An 11,040-nucleotide genomic window follows, 5' to 3' on the forward strand; every position below is an offset into this window, starting at 1 on the left:
CAGGAACCTCCACTTTCGTTCCCATGACTGGCGTTTCCTCTCCAGGAAGACTTTTTTCTGTTGAGTTTATACTACAGAGATTAGCTTGGTGTATATTAATTTCTAATTCACTTAATCATTTTGAAGGCTCACTTCCTTCCTTTGCTCAGACCTTTTAGCATCACCAAATAAGTTGTTTATTTAAATACTTCTGTGCCAGGCACAAGAGCTGGTAGATGCATCAGCGAACTCTTCAGAGAGCACTAGATTTTAAAATTATACTGATGGAAAATCTATTCAATAGGTCCAACCACCAGTCTGATGGAACCCAAAGCCATGTTTTAAGCCAGGAAAGTTATCTCAAGTACAGCCCCATTACCATAACCAATTTACTCTCCTGCCTGAACTCATTTTACTGGTTACACTCCAAAGTGGAAGGTGAATAAACCGTATGCAGGCTTTAGAGCACTTCATCTCTTAGCAATTTTTCATGTGGGCTAGAAGCAGGTATGTTCATTAATTATCCTGAAAAAAGGCAACCTAATTAGCAGTAAATACCTGTGCACCTGCAGTCTTCCAGACAGCAGCTCCTCCTTGTCCAAAAGGAAGGTAAATAAAGGAAATGAAAACTTCCCACCAAAGCCAGCCACTTCTGAACCCCCAGGACAACACTGCTGAAGGAGGCACTACCTGCACACAGAGGCACTGCCTCTGGCTCGAGCATCAGCCAGCGTTTTCACAGGCAAAAAATGCCCGTTCAAGCGCCACTTTCCAAATAAGAAGGACAGAGGAAGCTGCGTGTCTGCAGCGGAGCCAGCACTCGCTCTCCTGCCCCACGAAGCTTCCCTGCCAGCAAACACACCTGCAGCCCCAAACCACGCTGGATGAGATGCCCTGGGGACCCAGTGGTCCTGGGGACCCTCAGCCCATGGGTGGCCTCGCTGGAACCCTGAGGCTCCTGAGATGGAGATGAGGTTGTGAAAGATGCTGAGCACAGCAGCAGGGGCAAGGGACCACCCCATGTCAGCAAGCAGGGGTGGACCCAGCAATGGGACGTGCACGGTAACATCTTCCTCTGTGCAATGCACAGCACTCTTAACTTGGTCAGCAGCAGGGATTAAATAATATATACGGGTAAGTTTTGCTCTAGCTGTGGGCGTACTAGAAGTCTCAGTTTCTGTCTCTATCACACAATCGGCTTGGGCACAGGATGGACCATTAAGCTTTTCTCTGTGCTAACCACAGGCATAGATGTCTGCAACAAAGAGAAGAAAGCCCAAAAGTCCTTTTTATGATTAAACGCTAATCTGACTAGTAACTCCCTACATCTAATGAGATATTAATTCTTCCCTTCACAGAAACAAGCTGATTAGCAAACACCAACGTAACCCAGCATTAACCTTGCCACCACAAGAAGAAAAATGGCAGGTTCCTCTCTTGCGTCTTGACTGTTTGCTGAGTAAAATAAATGACCACCTTTCATTTGTATTAGAAGTTGACTTTTTCTCAAACAAAAGCAAACACACAAAGGCCTCGGTTGCTTATTTTACAGCACTGTAAAAGCTCATTTTACAGCTGTGTTGCAAGCAATCTGTACTCATTAAATTATCACTCTGACAGGCTTCCTGTGAAAAGCTGTCAAACGCAAACATTTTTCACAGACGACAAATCATACTTTGCCGGTGCTCTCCGAGACGCTGCTATCTGGAGGGATGGCAGGCTCTCTTTTCCCTCCAGTTATCTTGTTTAAACTCCCAGAACAAGGGCTGGCCCCTCTGTCGACAAACAGGCACAAGCGCGCGCACCGCCGGGAAGGGCTTCCAGCTGACCCTTGGGAGCAGCATGTGGCTTGACGGTCTCCCTGGGTCTCCTGGCTAAGAGCAGAGTGTGGAAAGATGTCTGGGTGACACAGGCAGGACGGACCGCAGACAAGGCACGGGGCTAACACTGCTCAGCCAGCTCCGGTCCAACCGGATCTGGGAGCAAGTCCACATTTTACTGCCTCAGCTCACCTCAGCTAAGCCCTGCTCATGCAAAGTCACCTTAGCTCGGGAGGACGAGCGCAGGGGCAAGGGCAGGAGCGCAGCTGCCTGCAGAGTGCAGCCGAGCTGCCTGGTGGGACCAGAGCCACGAAACCTTTCCTAACACCGAGAAGAAAGTTTAAAATGTGTCTGTACTACAAAATAAATCCTGTGGATGCTACGGACTTTGATCCTCAAAGGAAGATGACATTTCCAATGCAATTAACTTTTAGAGATAGAAAAGGCAGTAATCTGCAGTCAGGCAATCTACAGTTCTAGGCTCTGTTTATTCTTTTAACTCGTTCAAATTTCAGGGTAGAATTTCAATGGCCAGCACTCAGGGAAAGCCTAGAGATTTCACGAAATGGTAAGAAAGAAGAGTTGTAACATATCTCGTATTTCTGCAATACGAGTCTTGGGAAAAAAGAAATCTTTGCTTTGAACAAACTCTTCCATAAAAGCGCGCAGTGGGAAACATAACCATAGCTAATGGCAGTTTCCTTTTTCCAGGTGATAAGAGGCATTACCTCTCTGCAGCTCGGGGGCAGACCAGCCCTGCCAGAGGAACCCAGCGCAGGAGAGCACCGCATCTCCCCAAGGTGCTTCCATATGACATAAGTTTCCATTGCCAGAATAATTCAAAACAGTCTTTCTTCCAAATTGCAGATACATGAGCTACTTGAAGAAGCACAATCACTCCACCCACTGTCAGGCAGAGGGCAAATCCCACCTCCAGACAACACACCCAATTCCTCAGATTTTTGTACCCAAAGTGTTTTTTGTCTTGGATTCGTAGGTCTCATCTGAAAGTATCTTCTTTCAGGTAAGAAGGGATGCAACATTTTCTTAATCCTCGTGCTAACATTTTCAGATACATTAAGAGCGGGATTTTCATACAAGAGGGCTTTTGATGAGGAGAGCCTGCTGCTGTAGGGCACAGTCCTACCTAAATCAAAGGCAGCTCCTGGAAGTTAGATGAACACATCAAAGGAGCATGTTCCCCTACACCCACAGGCAGCTTCGGCATCTCCCTACGAACAGGGGTGACAAAGGAAGCAGCAGCAAAACTGCCTGGCCTGAGCTGCCTCCTGCGACCACACCATGAGCACTGGCTGCCCCTCGGACAGACCTAAGCGCCGGTGTCCTCTGTCCCTCCAGCCGTGCCCCAGGCAGGGAGATGTCAGGGCCGAACCCACAGCAGACAACCGTTTTGCCTTGAATTTCCTGATCCTCAGAAATGAAACGCTTTTGAGAGAATAAATTTAACAGCGCCCCGCAGTGCCCTGCTTCCTCCTCTTCCAGCAACTGCAAAGAGTCAAATCATAAGCGACCCAGAGCTCAGTACCAACCCCCCCACATTTTACAGAGCGGAGGAAACCTTAACGGTAGTGCAAAAAAGGCAGAGTCTTATCCAAGAGCTCAGCAAGGCTGTCGAGCCAATGCGCTCTCTACAGATGCCCATCTGTTGGCCACGTCCAGGTGTGCTGGTGTCCTTCCAAAAGGAGACTAGGGCTACCAGAGATGGGTTTTTTGCTCCCAAAGGCTGCCAGACATGCTACTTTTTCCATATACCAGGTTTCCTTAGTTTGGAGCTATGTTTTCACCTCTTTGAGGTTTCCAAATTAAGCATGCAAATAGATACCAGGTAGACATTCAGTTACTCGAGACACCTTAAAAACCAAATAAAACCAGGCTCAAGCATGCAGAGGGACCATGCTGAATTTTTATGGGCACAATTAATTAGTTTCAGATAATTTGCCACCCAGCTTTTTGGGTATACTCTTAATATGTTGTCGAGATTATGATTAATTAAGGACCGTCTGTCTTACCGAAACCTTTAATTTGCTTGTCTGTATAGGCAATTATGCTTTCTAGTGTGTACAGAACCCTGCCACAAAGAGATTAATTACATCTTCTCATAAAATGGTTTACTCATAACATGTCCACAACAGCAAGATGAATTCCCAGAAGAATGCTCTTGCCCGAGCCGTGGCCCTGAAGGCTGCGCTGCAGAGGGGCCAGCGCCAGCATCGTCCCAGCGCCCTGGCCAAGGCGCATCTGTGGATACAAACTCCACCCTGCAGCTGCTCCTACCAAGCAAAGCAAAATTCAACCCAGACAGATAACAGGAATTTGGGAGAGATGAATGTTTCACAGCTCTTTTCACCTCGAAGGTGAAGCCATCCGTGGCCATGCCACCTACTCCAAAGGAGAACTTTTTTTTCCTAAATGTGCCTCATTATTTTTAATATGCCTTCACTTCCTTTACTGCATATACCACATCTGTAATTTCCACCAGGGAAAAACAAACCATAGTTTAACAACCTTTTTCCAGAAGTGTTGAGAAACTGACGAATACATAGTGTTAACACATTTATTGAATATGAACTCAGGAAGGGCAGGGCAAGTCCACAAGCTGTTTCTCTGTCCTGTTTTCAAACATGTGTTAGCACTTACTGACATGGGGAGAACCCTTCCACGGAGTTTGAAGAAGTACAGGCTTCAATCATGCCAGTGTCACGTGTGAACCTTGGAGACTTGGGAGGGACACCAACATCTTCCCAAAGTTTCTGTGATTAGCGAAAGGTTGAGACAATAACAACAACTGGGCTGCAGCCTCACAGGAGAAAAAAAAAAAAAAAACAAAACAACAAACCACAACCTTCAAAAAACCCCAGGATTTCTAGAACTTCTTGTTTCTGGAGGGCCCATGAGGCTGAGGCTGAAGCCCAGAAGAGCACAGCAGAAGATAACACACAGCACAAGATCACCACCATCACACTGAGACTGAGCTCATTAAAAGAATAAGAACCAACGGAGGAGGAAAAACAGTGCGGAGATTGCCGTCTCTGCTTCAAGAAGGAAATAGCAGCACATCGCATCCCACAAATTAGGAAAGCAGTGACAGCAGAACTGCCCTTGGTCCCCTCTTGGTCCACCCCACTCTGCCGCATCTCACACAGCAGGACAAGCCCAGACTTCACAGCCTCCTCATCCCTGTCTCCAGGGACCATCACTCCTCACGTGTCCCATTCCGGGTCAGCTAGAGTGGGTTTCTCTCCCTTCTCCCACGCTGCCTCATCCCCAAGCAGCAGTCCTTCACTGCCAGCTGGTCCATCGTCCTCCTCGTGACCACAACACAGTGGCCATTTTTCCCACTGCATCTCTCTTGCTGCTGCTTTTCCTTCCATTTGCTTCCTCTTTCCTCTACTCCTGCCCCATGTCTAATATTTCACTGCACCCATTTCTCAATCTCAACTGACCTTTCAAACTCATCTGTTATTTCTCAGCTGCTAAAGCATTATATTATCTCATCTCATCTCATTATATTTGCATGGAGAGCTCTTCCAGCTAGGGTCACCTCTCTTACTAGTTCATTCAGCACGCAAATAGCTGGACGTGAGAAATTCCAGTACATTTAACACTAACAAAATAGCTCCAGCTCTGCACTGGTGGGATATCATACCCCAAGCCCACCACGAGACCCCAAAGCACAACCAACTCAACAGGCATCCATGGGAGCAGCTCCCTGGACTGTGCAAGCAATCTGAGCCCGCACATAGGTTAGGTAGCCCCTTTGTGCAGCAAGGAGGAAGAGAGAGTTAATTTTAAACAGACAAACAATAGCTCATTGACTGGTTGACAGCAATTAGTAACCAGAGAGGACCAGGCACATTTCCTGTAGCCAAGTATAAAGCCAGCTGCCCACATCTCTGCTTCTTGGTAAAAAAAAGGAAGGGTGAGAACAGTTTACCTGTGATCTTAACAGCAGAACCACTTGGACCTGAGATGGCAGAAGGCTGCTTGACCCCTCCAAGCCCATACACAAAGCGGTCTTGCCCATTGTTGAAGCCTTTGCTCAGTTCCAAAACCTTATCTCTCTCACCCCCCTTCCCCAACCTATAGGGCAGGAGCCTCTCTCCACCTTCCAAGATAACTCGACCCCAGGATCTTCCTGAGCCTCCCAAAAGAGAAGTCTGGCCCCCACCACTGTCAGACAAGCACCACCCTTCTCCACAACCAGACTAAAAAAATCACAGTGGTTTATACACCTCCTTAAAAATCTCCAGATGCAGAGGAGCCAGTTAAACAAAAACAAAGAATAAACGGCCTTCCACAGCACAGAGAGCAATTTGTTTCACTGTTGCTGCAGTGAATGTGGAAGCACAAACAAAAGCCCACAAGAGGGATTTTCTAAAGGAAGAGTCTTGGTGGTTGCTCCCTCCTGCTTCTCCTAAATCAGTCCATCGCTACCTCAGCTAAGCGCAGGTCCAACACCAAGTCCGAAGGACTGGCTCTCAGCAACTGCTGCTTCTGAAAAATTTGAGGGATCTTCCCACCGTTTTCCACCTGGCTGGTATAAGGCTTGGTGCCCTTTCTGGAGAGGGAGTACTGAGGCTGTACCTTCACCTAGGCATGAGTGGCAGCAGAGACACAAAACCACTCTATTATTTGTATGTTAATGATGCAGTTGTCATCAGTGCACTCTCCACAGGATGGCTGTAATGGGAGAGCTCTCTCCACCACACAGATTTATTCAGAAGCACAAACGCCATGCAGCTCTGGCACAGCAAGCATCAAAGGTCTACCAGGTCTCTAGTCTCAGCACTCCTGCTGTGACACAACACCCAGAGCTGCTCCTGAGGAGATAAATGTGCTGGCAGCCAGGACTAACCCCACAGTCCTGCCTGCCATGGACACAGGAGGGGCTTGGCACAAGCAGGATGAGGCCCGAGGTCCCTGTCCTTGCTGGCCGTTTCCAATAAAAGAGTTAATGCACGATGAAGGTCCCCAAAGGGCAGTTATTTTGGTAAGGCGGAGCACCCCGATGGTCTGCCAAATTCTAACTATAGGAGCAATAGGCTGGGCACCTGCAGGGCTCATCTTTCATGGTTTGCCTCCACACTGCCTGGAGCAGCAGAAAGGAGACCACCGAAAGCATTCCCTTGCCCCTTCTGTCTCATTCCTGATTATTAATACTTCCCAGCCAAGCACCCTGCTGTCCCAGCACACCTCCAAGCTAACTCCTACCTGGAGACAGTGGCTGGAAGCCCAGGGTTATCTGAACAACATAAACTCAATGCAGAAATGAGATTCCAGGGATTTTTTCCCCAGCTTCAGCAGAGTTCAGAAGGTATTTTGCCAATGACCCTCTTGACTAGTCACTCGGACTCAGCCACAAGCCAGCTGCTGGAAGCAATTAACGGACCCAGGAGTTAACACGGGGCTCGCACCAGACCAAGGACACCCTGGGTTGCTTCAAAGATGCACAGCACGACAGTACTTTATACCCGTGGCTGCTCTGCCCAGCATAAACATGGAGCCCACAAACAGGGGTCCCTGTCCAGTCCCTCTGCCTGGTCCCTGTGCAGCATTGGGTGGGTGCACCGCAGTCTCAGGAGCCAGCTCCTGCTGCTTAGATTTGGGTTCTTTGTGTTCGTTATCCTGAAGAGCTTTCAGTTTATACTTTGGTATGTGTTTTATCTTAAATGCTAATGGAAAAATCAGGGGGAGGCGATCAGAAACAGGACTTTCAGCATTTAATAGCTTCCCAGATGCTGGCTTGGGCTGTACTGTTTTACACAAATCCTTCTGTCACTTGGGCACTGGGAATGAGAAGTGCCAGCCCAGCCCTGGAACAGACTAGCTCAGGTTCATTCCCTGTACACAGCATTCCTGTACAACAAAGGCTGCAGAAGCTTGCTCGCCTGCTCTAAATCCAGAGCACAGAGAAGCAAGACTTGGTTTAAGTGCAACAGCAAAAGCACTTGTGAATTGCAGGGGCAGGAGAACAAGCTTGCTGGGCTCGGTCCCACAGAGTGATTGGTGAGGGCAGAGCCCCAAGCTCCTGTGAGCAGAGGGGCCACTGAGCCTCTGCCCTCACCAATCACTCTGCAGCCAGCCTACAAAAAAAATAATTTCTGCCCTCAGAAAAGGCCTGGTACAACAGTTACGTTTTCCAAGAGATCCAGGAGGAGTCTTTAATAAGAAAAAACTAAGAACAGCTTATCTAAGAAGCAACAGAATAGCGGAAACACTGAAGAAGACTTATGGACTATGTCCTGCCCCTGCTCCAACTCCTCAGAACAGCTGAGCAATTTCCCCAAAGCACTGCTTGGGCAGCACGGCCCCTGGCACGGAAAACTGCAGCCTGAAAGGGCAAAAGAGGTGAAAGTTTTAGTTTAACAAATGGGACAGAGAATTTACACAGTCTTAATGTCACCATTAATTATATTAATGTTATTAATCCAAAAGAGAGGGAAGGGGAGGGCTAACTGGTGAAGAGGACAGAAGGCAAAGGAGACTTTTGGGGGAAAAAAAAAAGAGGGGGGGTGAGGGAGTGGGTGATATTTAAAGCCCTGACTGCTATAGCTACTTCTGTGGCATGAGATGTCATCACCGTCACACAGCTTTACAGCTTTCCCATGGCTGTCATTGTCACAGAGGGAGATGCTTACGCAGCCAGAGACTCTTGCCCACTAGGTTCTCAACGAAACCCATGAAGGTATCCGAGATCACGCATGCCAGAAAAAACCAGCAAATCTTCTGTACTTCTTTAAGCAGATATTTAGACTGGCTATGTGAGGTATGGGACTCCAAAGCTCCAGCTTTCTCCCAGTGTCTGCAAACTGAACACGCACAAGAGGATCTGACGCTGTCACATTACGCAACAGGAGACGAAATGACTTCTGGTCAGCCCTTTGGGAACAGATAATCAGCAGCTTGTTCCATGCTCCCAACTAAGAGGAGATAATCCATTTCTGTACAGCTTTGGTGTCAGATCAGAGCAATTCTGGCAACAGTTCCAACAGCACACAGCGCTCTGGCAACAGCTGATGCAAACGCTCCAAAAGCCACGGGGCATCACAGCCTCCATCCAAAGGACGTGCCGCCACTTCGACTGTCCTTTTGCAGCAGCAACTGCTGCAAAGGTCAAGCACACAACAGAGGCAGCAAGGGTTTGTCTCTCCTCTTGGACCTGAATGTCAAGGCCGAGAGATTAGCAGCCAGAGAACCTGCCACAAAGATTTCCAAGAGCTGGAGGACATGGTTTGCTGCTTGAGCTGCATCCTGGAGCGGCCCTTCGCAGCACAGGAATGTGTCACCCTGCAAGAGGAGCGTTTGTCCCACTTGCTGCGAGACCAGTTACGCAAAGTGAGTTTGGTCTCTGTAATAACTCATCTTGCCTGCTCAGTTCCTCCACATAGCTGTAAGCACAGAGGATTTCTTGTTAAACAGAGGAAGGTTCACAGCTCGTTTTGCGTCAGCTTTATTTTCACTTGAATGAGTTTAGCTACCAGTAATGAGGCAACCCTGAAAAGCTACCAACATTAAAATCGGAGCACAGGCCCGTGCAAGGGAAGAGCTCCAGAAGGGATAGTGTGCTTTTCCAATCTCATCCCCAGAGGTCAGGTCACACGGGTCTTGATTGTCTCTCCTGCCTGAAGCTTGAGCACATTACATCAAAAAGTGTGGGGAGAATTATGCTGGACAAGAAGTCAAATGTGCAAGGCAGACCTGACCACAGCGGACGTGATAACCAAGGATCAGAACTGAAGGAAACACCGCACCACAAGCAGTCGATCACTCGACAGCAGGCTCTTAAACAAAACTACCACAGCACTCTTGGGCACGGCGCTCCACAATTTTTGCAAGAATCTGACGACCTCAGAGAGCAGGGTCCTCAACTTGCCCCAGCCACCAGCAAGAGTGCTGCTGAAGAAGGGGTGCCTTCAGCCTCCAAGTGATGGGCTCGTGATTAAAAGTCTTCCAAGAGGTTAAAGATGGAGGACTGCAATCAGTTAATCTGTGCTTCGACTCCAGGTAAGGTTAAAAAAACCCCTGAATTGGCTTTGTCTGCGGCAAATGAAGATGTAGATCTGACATTAGAAAATGCTCAGACAGGGCCATTAAGGCTTTGGGACAAGCTGAGGAGGTTGTTAATTCTCCGTCATTAGTTTTGTGCAGGGCAGAGAAACACCCTTCAGGGAAAGGCCGGGCACAGTAAATCCAGCTTCCAGGAATAGGATCACACCACCCCCTTCCAGATTTGCCTGTCAAGGACTCCCAGTGCTAAGATCAGGGTGAGACCAGCACAGGGCACACTGCAAGTGGGTGACAGAAGAAATACATGGCACAAAGAAACCAGCTCGTATAGCGCTCCCTATCAAAGCTCATGCATTTTGAAGCCTGGTGCTTTGACAGGTACTCAGCTCACCTTAGCTTAACACCCCCCTGCCGTCATGCAGCCCTGCAGCCATCTCTCACCCTACAAACAGGCAGACACACCTAGCAATACATCTGCACCACGTCAGGGATGCTAATACAGTGAACATGCTCTTTGCTTCCAATGCAGCATTTCAAAAAGCCTCATCGTTCCTCTGGTCTCTTTGAAAGGGCTTATCTATGAGCTGGATTTCATTAAGTGCCTTGTTCTGCATTTAATAAGCTTGCAAGTCTAGACACTTCAGTTCTCTCTATCACCCCTTTGGTGTACTAGCAGGTAGAGACAACAGAGCTTAAGATGGAAATATTTAGCTAGCAGATTTAGATGCTATCAAGATGATTGCGTAATTCTTCTTTGACTCACTCCAATTTCATACGCAAGGACTTTTTCGCCGACCCGAGTGCCAGTCCCTTTTGAAAGAAAGGGGCTGCTACCTGCTGCTGTAGTGTAGAGGAGGTCCCTAGCGGGTTGAAGGCACAGACTTCGGGATTAGTAGAAAACCCACATTGAACCAATGACTGAACAAGGGACAAAAAACTCCAGAGGAGCTGTGAGGTGGAATCGCCCTTCACTACCAGACAGCAATCATGACATACAACCAGAACAACAGTTTCAGCAACGCAGTCCATCTGATTCTTCAGGTGTTTCCATGTGCAGCTGGGTGTCACCTCATTCCCCCAGCCAACAAAGACAACCCAGGCAGAAATCTGATGTTCTGCTGCTTCCCCCTGGGGATGCCTGGGCACAGGGGCCGCTGCAGTGACCAGGAGCTCTGAGACGCCTGCGGAGCCCTATGGGAACTCCGCAGGCAAA

At 48.3% G+C, this 11,040-nt stretch overlaps 1 protein-coding gene across 1 annotated transcript in view; it reads right to left on the reverse strand.

Annotated features, from left to right (window-relative positions):
- GPC4 (glypican 4) overlaps positions 1 to 11,040 on the reverse strand; it is a 36,005-nt gene that overhangs the window by 24,035 nt on the left and 930 nt on the right. The window lies entirely within an intron of this gene.

The sequence above is a fragment of the Buceros rhinoceros genome, unplaced genomic scaffold, assembly GCF_000710305.1.
Source record: "Buceros rhinoceros silvestris isolate BGI_N320 unplaced genomic scaffold, ASM71030v1 scaffold18164, whole genome shotgun sequence".
Taxonomy (NCBI): Eukaryota; Metazoa; Chordata; class Aves; order Bucerotiformes; family Bucerotidae; genus Buceros; species Buceros rhinoceros.